The sequence below is a fragment of the Mytilus californianus genome, unplaced genomic scaffold (genome assembly GCF_021869535.1).
Source record: "Mytilus californianus isolate M0D057914Y unplaced genomic scaffold, xbMytCali1.0.p SCAF_60, whole genome shotgun sequence".
NCBI classification, from domain to species: domain Eukaryota; kingdom Metazoa; phylum Mollusca; class Bivalvia; order Mytilida; family Mytilidae; genus Mytilus; species Mytilus californianus.
In genome coordinates, this window is record NW_026262713.1 from 764,784 (window position 1) to 776,085 (window position 11,302).

The following is an 11,302-nucleotide window of genomic DNA, read 5'->3' on the forward strand; positions in this document are numbered from 1 at the left end:
TAATGATTTTCAATAAATGTACGATACACGTCGTACAAATGTACATGTACTTGCAAAAAATGATGACCATTACAATAATGATGAACCCGCACGTACAGTATTCCCGTTTTCTTACCAAGTTCTACTGCTGCGGTTCAGTCTACTGATGACAATTTCTTTACCGGTGTTACTCTCAAAAGGTCTATAAGGTATTATTTGTCAGGAATTGATTCGATTCCAACTCGTTCAGGACTATGTCATACTTAGAATGTAGAAATCTGCAAGTGACATATCTGAGATTGTTTCAATCTCGCAATAGATCGCATTATTTGTCTGTCAAGCTGAACGTAGCTGAAAATTGTGCACATAAAATTGAGAGTGAAATCTTTTGGCTAATCAATTATATTGTAGACGCTGGTTTAGTAACCAGGAATGGTACCAACGTGTCTCGGAGGGTTCAAACGACTAAAACAAGACGACAACTAAAAACTTAAATGATGAATAGAACTAATATTTCAAATGTTGTATATTATTTGAGTGTATTACTTATTTTGTTGTTTATGTCTAGTATTAGGATAGTAGCATGGAATGTCAGGAGTATCATGTCCTCTACTATTTGTCTTAGTATATTGTTAAAGGACAGTGATTGTGATATATGTGTTACATCTGAGCATACATTGTGAGAAAGGACTTTACCTTATTTATCTACAATAGAAATCAAGGAACAACTGTATAAGTAAAGCTGATGCATTATCCATAGAGTATAATGCATACTATGGTAAGGGTAGCATTGCCATCTTATACAAAACTTCAGTTCAGTTTTTCTTAAATGAAATATGTGACATTATTTTTTGTGGAATAGCTGGTATACTGTTTATGCATACTACAGTACGTATCGTATTTGTATAATTGCAGGTGACTTCAATGCTTGTTGTTGAGGTAAATACATCTCTACTTCAAACAGTAGTAAATCAAACAAGTTATCATAATTTGTCTCTAGATATCATTTGATGTATGCCGGGGTAAAATACAAAATAAAATACCAGATTATACGTATATAACCAAACAAGCATTTTTAGATTATATCCTATGTAATGAAAGTATTTATAGAAATCTAAGGTACTATGAAATCCTTGATGAAGGAGCGATAACTAGCACGGTTGAGTTTGCGATAGACTCCAACCCGCATCGTGTAAGGAACTCTTGCGACAAATTACCTGCTTGGCATAAGGTTACTGGTGCGCAGATCAATGAATACCAAAAGCTGCTAAAAGATCCCATATATATGTTGATTGGTAAAATGAGGTCTTAATCTTATGTTGATATTGCCACTATCAATGACGAACTCGTTGACATTTTACATACTGCTGCAGACAGTGCAATTTCGAAATGTGGATTCAACCTACATACCAAACCTTACTGGAACGCAGATGTAAAGCGAGCACATGACAATGAAAGATCAAAGCGTAGATGTTGGGTACTAGGAGGTCAGCCTTGTGGCATGCATTTTGACTCTTACCGAATGTACAAAAGAGCAAAGTCCGAATTTAGACATGTAAAACAAGCGGCTAATGAACAGTATATGCAGAGTTGTTGTTATGATCTAAATGAAACTGGAGAATGTTATGTTCGGTTGCTTTGGCAACAACTTTAACGTTTTAAAGGTTATTCATCTCAAGTTTATCCCGAGATTGTGTATGACGATAAAGTGTGTAATACTCCTGAGTCTGTAGCAAACTGTTTCGCCGAATATTTCCATGATCTATACCAACCAAAAGACGATGATAATTTTGACAATGAATTTAAATGTTCTATTGAGAGCACATACAACGACATTATTAAAACCTGCGGTGTTGAAGGCGAATACTTACCTGATTGTTTGATAACTGAAGGTTCTGTGTTGATAGGACAGTTAAAATATGGGAAAGCCGCCGGGCATGACAGAGTTCAAAACGAACATTTGCGTCATGGAGGTATCTCTGTTGTAAAGTGTTTAACCGCTTTATTCAATATCATCGTCCAACACGACCGAATACCGAAGAACTTGAAACGAGGCCTCCTTGTTCCTATCTTTAAAGGTTGAACCAAGTTCAAGACTACACCTGATAATTACAGACCATTTAGTTTACTGTCCTATGTCTTTAAATTATTTGAAAGCGTCATTAAAGCTCGGTTAATACAGTTTGCGCTATATGACAAAAGCATTCTGAATCTCCAACAGCAAGGATTTCAAAAGTACCTTGAAATAATCAGTAGAATATTTTTCGCTTTTGTAGACAGTAAAAATACTTTTGATACTGTCTGGTGAATTGGTTTAATGTACAAATTGTATGAAATAGGGATAACAGGTAAAATGTAGTCAGCTATAAATGACTGTCATATTTATACCATGAGTTCAGGAGTGGTAAACCAGTGTCATTCTGAGTTCTTTCCTGTATTACAAGTTGTAAGGCAAGGAGGGATATTGTCCGGTTTATCATATTAAGTATTTATAAACGAATTGTTGGTAGAACTGGCAAAATGTAACAAGAAAACAGGTGTATATCATATAGCTAGTTGCTCTTCTGCTCTCGCTGACGATATTTCATGTATTGGTATAACCCCTTCAGGTCTTCATCGAATGTTAGATACATGTGCTGACTATGCACATAGATCGAGATTTTGTTTCAATGCGGAAAAGTCGTGTGTAACGCAATTCTCCGTGAATCCATGAGAAGTTCGGTTACTATACGATTGGCATATTGCGAACAGTGTTCTTCTGTTCACTGAAGATTATACGCATTTGGGTATTGAGCTAAACTCTAAATTTAGATCGGCAGAAAGGACCTCAAACAAATGTACAAGTGGCAAGAACTCATATTTTGCCCTTAAAATGCTTAATGGCGTTTGCTTCAAGTCAACAATCCATGAGTTCTACTTACACTGTATAAATCTATCGTGTTACATTTTGTCCTGTATGGTTGTGAAACGTGGACTTATTCAAAGTCAAACGATAAAGCAACGTTGAATTGTTTTCAGCACTTTATAGTCAAGCGTATTTTGGTCTTGAGAACTTCAACTAGATCAGATATGTGTCAAAGTTTACTCGGACTACATCCTATTACTTCAACTATAGAGATAAAGAAATTGTATTTCTTACAAAAGCTTTGTAGCCATTATGGCAAATTCTTAACGAAAATTATGTTTTGTGTACCTTTACTCTTATTGTATTGACAATGAACGTAAACATTATGGGTTCATTCCAGAAATTATGGATATATTATACAAATAATATTTTCATGAATATATGATAATCTTTTTGCGAGAGGGAGGTTCCCCTACAAAACAAACTTGGAAAGTTATAGTAAATAATACGATAGACAAAGTACAGACTGATGAATGGACTCGTCGTATATGGAATGACAATAACTTTTCTCAATATAGAAATATACACCTCTCAGAAAAAGTCCCTGAATTCTGGAAAAGCGTAAGATCATCAAGAGAAATCATTAACGCATATTTCAAAACAAAGTTACTTACCGACATCCCTAATAATACGGGAAGCACTTGCTCGCTATGTGACAGACCATTTCTAGATGAACATGTTGATGCTTGTTGTAGTTGTTGTTCAACTCAATCAATCAGAGAATAAATTACCATATAGTTATTGTAAATATTTTAACATTATATTATGTAATCTGTTTTGTAAACTTTTGTAATTAAATCTGTTAACATATAATTGTTCATTGAATCTTTTGATAGAGAAAATATAGAAATGAATGAATAATTTAAAACATATTTGATATATCATGTATATGTAGGATAAAAATCGCAAATCTGTAGGAAATATTCTATTTACAACATAATGTTATGTTCCTTTACATATTTGATCTATGTAGGATAAAAGTCACAAATCTGTTAGGAAATATTATCCAATTTTAAATGTAGGGGAAATTTTAAAGTCCTTGGAAATTATTTGAAATTTTATGATGATGATTAGTGTCATATAGTTACGTTTCGAATTATTTGATGAGAAACAAGTTGAATAAAAGCATTTTAACATTACATGGATTATAAGTTTGCTATGAATTCTGAGTATATTTCTACTTGTTATTACAAGGTCCGTAGAAATAACACAAAGGACCTACTTAGTGCGCTAACAACAACAATTTGCAAAAGGGGCCTGATGGAATGATACAATTGGCACAAAGGCCATGGCATATAGAAGTAGACTTTGTAAAAATACATAATTTCAAATTTTATAATTATATCTATAGTAATGAGAAAGTTTTTAATGTTTTATCGACACGCTCCCCACTTAGTTGATTGCCAACTGTGTAATCGATAGAAATTCATGTTCGTTCAATTTTGACCCGTTTAGAATCCACGCTTATACTGAATAAACATGTAAATGGTATTTCAAATTGTTCTGGTTTTATGTTTGTTTGTTACTGCCGTATTTATTTTGGACTTCTGTCTGTCATACTTTTTCACTTCTATGTAATAGTGTATTTTCTACTTTATTATTTTTATTTTAGTTTCTTTAGATTTCATTTGCTTGTTTGTTAGGTTCACTTTTTGTTGTTCTCTAGTTATTTTTATATAAAGATGTTTTATAATCGTAAACATGTATATATATATATTTACCAACACAAAGGGATACGCATTTTTAAAATATAACAGTTTATTACATGATTTAAGTTCATTTATATTTATATAAGGCGTGTACAAGTTGTGTGTGATTTTGTACATGTACAAAAGTACCTCGTACATGTTATAACAGATACAAAATATTGCTTAAAAATGGTTTTAACTTGTACAAAATTTGAAAATAAAGACGTTTATATTATCATAATACATGTCATTAACCTCAATAATATATTCATGATTTTTTTTATTGTTTATTTATGTTTATGTGTTTTGTCCTTTTTGATACAGTTAATGACTAGATGCATAATTTTAATAATAGACATTTACGGAAAGTAAAATTTGCAAAACAACAGTTAAACAAGATTTTACACAACGATTATTTAATCAAATAAGCCTTTGAGATTTAAGATGCAAGTTGATAGCCTGGATATATTTTACAATGAAAACACTGATACGTCGGGGGAAAATTCCTTTGCAAACAATATCCTGTTTTCAAGAGAGGATAGAAATTTAAAACATCAAAATAACATTCGACTCATGCAATGATCTTATTAATTATAAAAAAAATAATAATTTGATGCACAAGATTTACATCAATTATGCTCAAGGCCATAAATGTTGAAAAGTAGATTCAATAATTTCAAAGTTATTTATAATTAAGCGTGATCCAATGAAAATCATTTTCTCTCTCTGGCTTTTATAGAGTATGCATAGGAGGCCTTGCTTTAATTTTTGCGTGTTAAAAAAGAGAGGGGGGGAGGGGAAATTATTCAAAACATTAAGACAATGTTCTTGAATATTTCAGACGAATCAGTTATCTACTTTGTTGCTATTGCGGAAATGTATGCTATAACTAAACAGAGTAAATGCTGTAAGCCATGATGGACTGCAAAAGACATACAATGACTTGAAAACGCAATTATGCCAATATAAGCCGTGAACAATAAAAACATTTCTGAAACGTTGTGATCACTGTGCTCTAAAGAAACAAATTCTGAGCTTTTAACTACTGTTTTTTATTATTCATTAAATTTCAAATATATTCTACTTTATTTGAATTTGCTTTCAAATATGTACAAGAAATATTATTGAGTTTAATAACATTTGTTATAATGACAGAAAAATATCTTTGTTTTCAAATTTTGTACAGGTTAAAACCACTTTTAAGCAATATTTTGTACATGTAATTGAAGTACACCACTAATTCATGGCCCCAATTGCTTTCTATTTTAAGTTCCTCTATTTCAAGCAGGCACAGCTCTTTTCATGAAAGTTCAAATAAAGTGACAATCATTGCACTTTATGGTACCTTGTACTGGAAAAATCAGCATATACATTTAATGGCATATAAGAAAGAACTGGTTCCCGGAACTTCGTATGTACCAAAACAGGTACTTCAGATCTAACAAACAGACAAAATGTACCCTCTTCTTTTAAATTTCATCCAATTTTTATTTTCAAAATTATAAGTCAAAAAGTGTTCTACAATGATCACCAGTCCTTCAGCTTTCATTTGATACCAAAACTACCTTAATATTCTACATATTTTGAAAGTTACACCCACGCATAGTAACTATTTGTAGTTAATATGTAATACTTTCTGGTATGTGCTTTCTGGCCGGGCCCGAATTAGTAGTGTTAGTAATAGTAGAAGCAAAATGATAAGTTAATATTGATATTAAAAAACCTCCGAAAAAGGGATATTCAGATCCTGAGCACGAAGGGCGAGGTGATTTGAACAGCCCTTTTTGTGAAGAGGTCTTTAAATGTCAATATTAACTTAATCATATAGCTTTTACTGACTTACAAACCGTCAAAAACATAAGAAAAGTACACAAAAAGCACTTGCGGAAACCTAATTCCCCTCAATTGGACGAGTCTAAATATGTTCAAATTAAATGATAGTTAAACAGTACTCAGACTGATATATACAATTAACAGTTACCAAATTGCAACGCAAACGGACCGATTGAATGACAGTACATCATCTTAATATGTATTCATAATAATTGTTTTAGCATTTATATAACACCAAATGATAGTTTTAACAAAATTAGGGGGTACATATATATTTTTGAATCGAATTTTTTAAAATAAAGATTTCTTATTTAATAAATGAGACAATCAAACCCCACTACCGACCTTATTTACAACTGACAAATGACTATTCTGCACAACAACTTCTTTTATATATAATTGATGTTTTTTATCGGTCAGTAATCATGAAATAGATTCGTAAAGCCCAGGGCCCATATGCATAAAGCTACTTAATTTAAGATTTGTTCCAAATGGACGGATTTTTCTACATGTCCTACGATAAATAAGTACTGCGATTGGATATCTTAACTTAAGTAGCCTTATGCATACGGGCCTAGACCTTTGTAACAGTAAGTAAACTCTTCTAACAATTATCTATTTAAACAGCTTGTTTCAGAACTTCTAATCGAACAGACCTAGATGCATAAGGTCCTTCACAATATTCATCCGGTAAAGGTTCATTTTGTTTTTGTTACTGTAATTTTCCTTCATTACTTTATATGCGAATGCAAAAACATTTGTGTTGTCTGTTCAGTCCAAATAATTAATAGATCTTGTTTTGTTTGGTTTTTTTTAAAATAAAATCTATGCATGCATACTTCAATGCATAAAATCGTATTAAAAAGCCTAAATGTAACATCTATAGCATGAAGTAGGTTTCACTGGCCCGATCAAGACGTGTTTAAGTGAGATATTTTCGCAAGTTCAGTGTATTATATGAAAACATACACTTTTATTTTAGTCGTCCGTTATTCCCTTTTCACGTCTAAATGAATCAAAAACACATGACAAAACTTTCTTAGTTTTATCCTTGGCTGACAAAAATTCATATGTTATAAATCGTACTAAAACAGTAGATAAGAACCATAGTATATAAATATTTAAATTTTTTTTATAAGCAGTCAGTTATGTAGTAAATTGAAGAAGAGAAAAAAAAAATTAAATGGAAATTGTAAATTATAGCATTTTTCAAGATCTTGTCTTTGTGTGCTAAGTACGTAGAACAATTTATGAAGTTGATTTATTGTTGGTTGCTTTACGTCCAGTGGCAAATATTTCATGCAAGTTTATGATGAGAACACATAAATTTAAAAAAAACAATAGAGTAGGGTGACTTTCCATCCTGCGAACTGATATCCTGTGAACTTACACGTTAAAAAACCGACTCAGCGTGTCAGACTAGTAAAAAGCAGGGTTAAAACTCAAATCATATTTACATGTTATCGTCCTGAATAATCATTTTATTTGCCGCTGGTCTTCATCTATTATCATCATTTATTTAACAGTTAAACTATACAGTGAAGTGTTTTCTTCTACTGATTTATATTACACCTTCTTAAATTTTCACTGATCGAAATTAAAATAGGGACGGTGAAATTTTTCCACCGAATACTAGTGATTGTTGGGATATCTTTGACGGCAAATACTATTAAATTAAGTGTGCCTTTTGGGATATATAATATTTGACGGTTAATATTATTGAATTAACTCCGTATAACATATTTTTTAGTCATTGGGCGGTTTTGAGCTTATTATTCTGTATACGCATCTTTCCATAAAAAAAGACTGAATGTAGACTATTAATATTTTGATTTGTCTTTGTCGTTGGGTTGCTATCGAATTAATGTATGCCTTTATCTCCTTTTATTCAAAACCAAATGATTCACTTGGGTATAGAAATATTGACATCCCTGGACCTCTCCCGTCCCACTGTATACCCTTACTAAAAAGTAAAATCACTAAAAATACTGAACTCCGAGGAAAATTCAAAACGGAAAGTCCCTAATCAAATGGCAAAATCAAATGATAAAACACATCAAACGAATGGACAACAACTGTCATATTCCTGACTTGGTACAGGCATTTTCAAATATAGAAAATGGTGGATTGAACCTGGTTTTTATAGCGCTAAACCTCTCACTTGTATGACAGTCGCATCAAATTCCGTTATATTTAATATTTTATATTTTATATTTAATTGGGTGCGTTCGTTTGGTTATTCGGATATATAAATATGCAGCTTTGTCCGATCGAAATAGAAATTTATATCCGATGCCAGGTGTAGTGCGAATTTCACGCTGTTTATACGTTAAAAACATTTGAATAACTCTATGAGAGGGAAACACGATCTACGCACGAGTTAAATGATTGTATAGGAGACCTTGCGTTAATTTTTGCGTGTTAAAAAAGAGAGGGGAGGAAAATTATTTAAAACATCAAGACAATGTTCTTAATCTGTAAACAACAAGAAAGGTCAGCTAAATCTTTTCAAATAAGAATGATGGCTGATTTTAACACATTTTTTGCGACCTTTGCTAGGAGAATTGTAGATTAAAAAAAAATTACAAAACCGATCAGCAAGACAATATCTAAAAAAATAAATGAAACGCCCGAATTAAGTTGAATCCTTATATAAATTGTTTTCAACATTTTTATCCGTTTTTGCTTTTATGACAACTATTATACCATGTATACCAATCTGAGATATAAATAAACTTGAAACAGCAAATGTTTTCACCTAGACGAAACTGCCGTCATTGTACACTTCAATATATGAGTTATTGCCACTCATTGAATGTTTTTTTTTTCTGTTCTAATCCCCTCCCCTCTTAGTTTTGCTGAAAAGGATCCAATGTAACCCCTGATGTGGACTTCGACAACGTTTTTTAATGTTAATAAAAAAGGTTAAATGCAAAGAGAAAAATGATAGAAGAAATGCTAAGATTTACGCTTAAAAATTCAAATGTAAATAAAAATGAAATATATCAAAATTGGAAAACTTTTTGAGACAATTATCAACTGAAGACAAATGATTATACACCACTTAATGAAACCGATTAATTAATTGCTCCCTTAGTGTCTAGTGGCAAATATGTCTTGCATATTCACGACGAGATGCAAAGTTGATCAACCTGAAGCAAATTATTACAATTTTAGAGTGGCACTTTTTACAATAAGGCAGAGCGTTTGCTAGAGGTAAAACGTATGCCGTAATATAATAAAGTTGAACCATGATCGAATTCATCAGTAAAGTTATTAGCCCTCCTTCCATCTTTTTTCTTCACGGTAGACGAATGCCAAAATCAAAACGATATGAATTTACAATCAATAAAGGCCACTATAAGTAAATGAGATATGGACATTTTTGTAAATATATTCCTATTGCAGCCAACATTTCCCGATAAGGGACAGGCTAGCATTTCCACTAACATACCGTTTGATTATTGACCCAAGATATTAAAGCAACCAAAAGCACTTTGAATCAAAGATTTTCTAAAATGTAAATCATGGTATTTCGCTGGGTGTTTTTTCCCGATCCTATTTTGGACCCCTTGATTTTAAGAGGGCGTGTCTAATTTGTCATGCCCGATTAACTTTTAGTAAATTGAACCTCAACTTAAAGACCTACACCGGGTAAATAAGTTCGAGGTACAATAAGTAAGCAAAAGAAATCCTTTATGGAATGAGATCGTCCCAGGTATCTTAGATAATTATTTTGCGTTGAATAACAATAAAAAATGCACGAACAGGTTTGTACATGTAACACCTGTTACAAAACAAACCTTGCAATAAAGACTTCATCATTACTTTGTATCATTCTATGATCTATTTTCAGCAATAAAACATGTAAAGCTTGTTAATTCTTACTAGGCTAGGAAAGCTATGTGCTTACCAATTGTCATACTTTAAGTTGAGGTTGTTCATTTAATAAAAATATATTGGTCAAAACCTAAGACATAATTGAGAATATTGTCCCCCATTTTTTCTTCAAATTTGAAAATGAACATTTTTGGTATAAACCATACGTCTGTGGTACAACATAGATTATTAAGACAAATTCGTATATCCCTCAGCTGGATAACTTGCTAAACTGGTTCAAATTGCTTGTACATTGTACAGGTGTAATACCACCATTTATTTTCCCCTATTAGTCTTTGTTAAATTTGCACTTTTCAAAAAATTGTGCAGAATTCATCTTTGTTTCAAATAAAGAAATACTTGGCATGAGTAAAGTTTTATCCTGTCCAGTACTATAGAAAAAATTTCACATAACATTTCATTGCATATAAGAAAATAATCATCACTGGAAGTTAACCAATCAAATTTTCACCTCTTTTTTCCCTGTGTACAAGCTTTAGTAACCATGTAACCTCAGGTTTCCAAAATATTCAATAGAAACCCCAAATAAAAAAATAATGGTGCTTTGAAATACCCAAGATACATGTTTATGACCCAGAAATGTTTTACTGCAATGACATGTAGGATTTATTACCTACAACTGTCAAATTCAAGGGAATATTTTTTTTCGACCTATTTTCGTATGCAACCGGATGTGACGTACTATGATTTGGTGGTATTACACCTAAAGAAGACTTTTTTGTTAAATAAACAGAATGTGACTTTTTTCCTTTGTAATACTGGTTATTTCAAGTATTCTTGTCAAGTTTTGTCATAATCAGTTCAAAAGTTTGAGAAAAATCTAGTATAATGTAAGACGACATCTACAGCGGTTCGAGCAAAGTTTCTTCGAAAAATCCAAACCAAGCCGCATCATGATAGAATATAGTGTAGACCAATAAATGATCAAATATTTATCTCATCTGCCTACAAACAGTTGAATATGATACAAAAGATGATTTAGGATGATAAATACTAC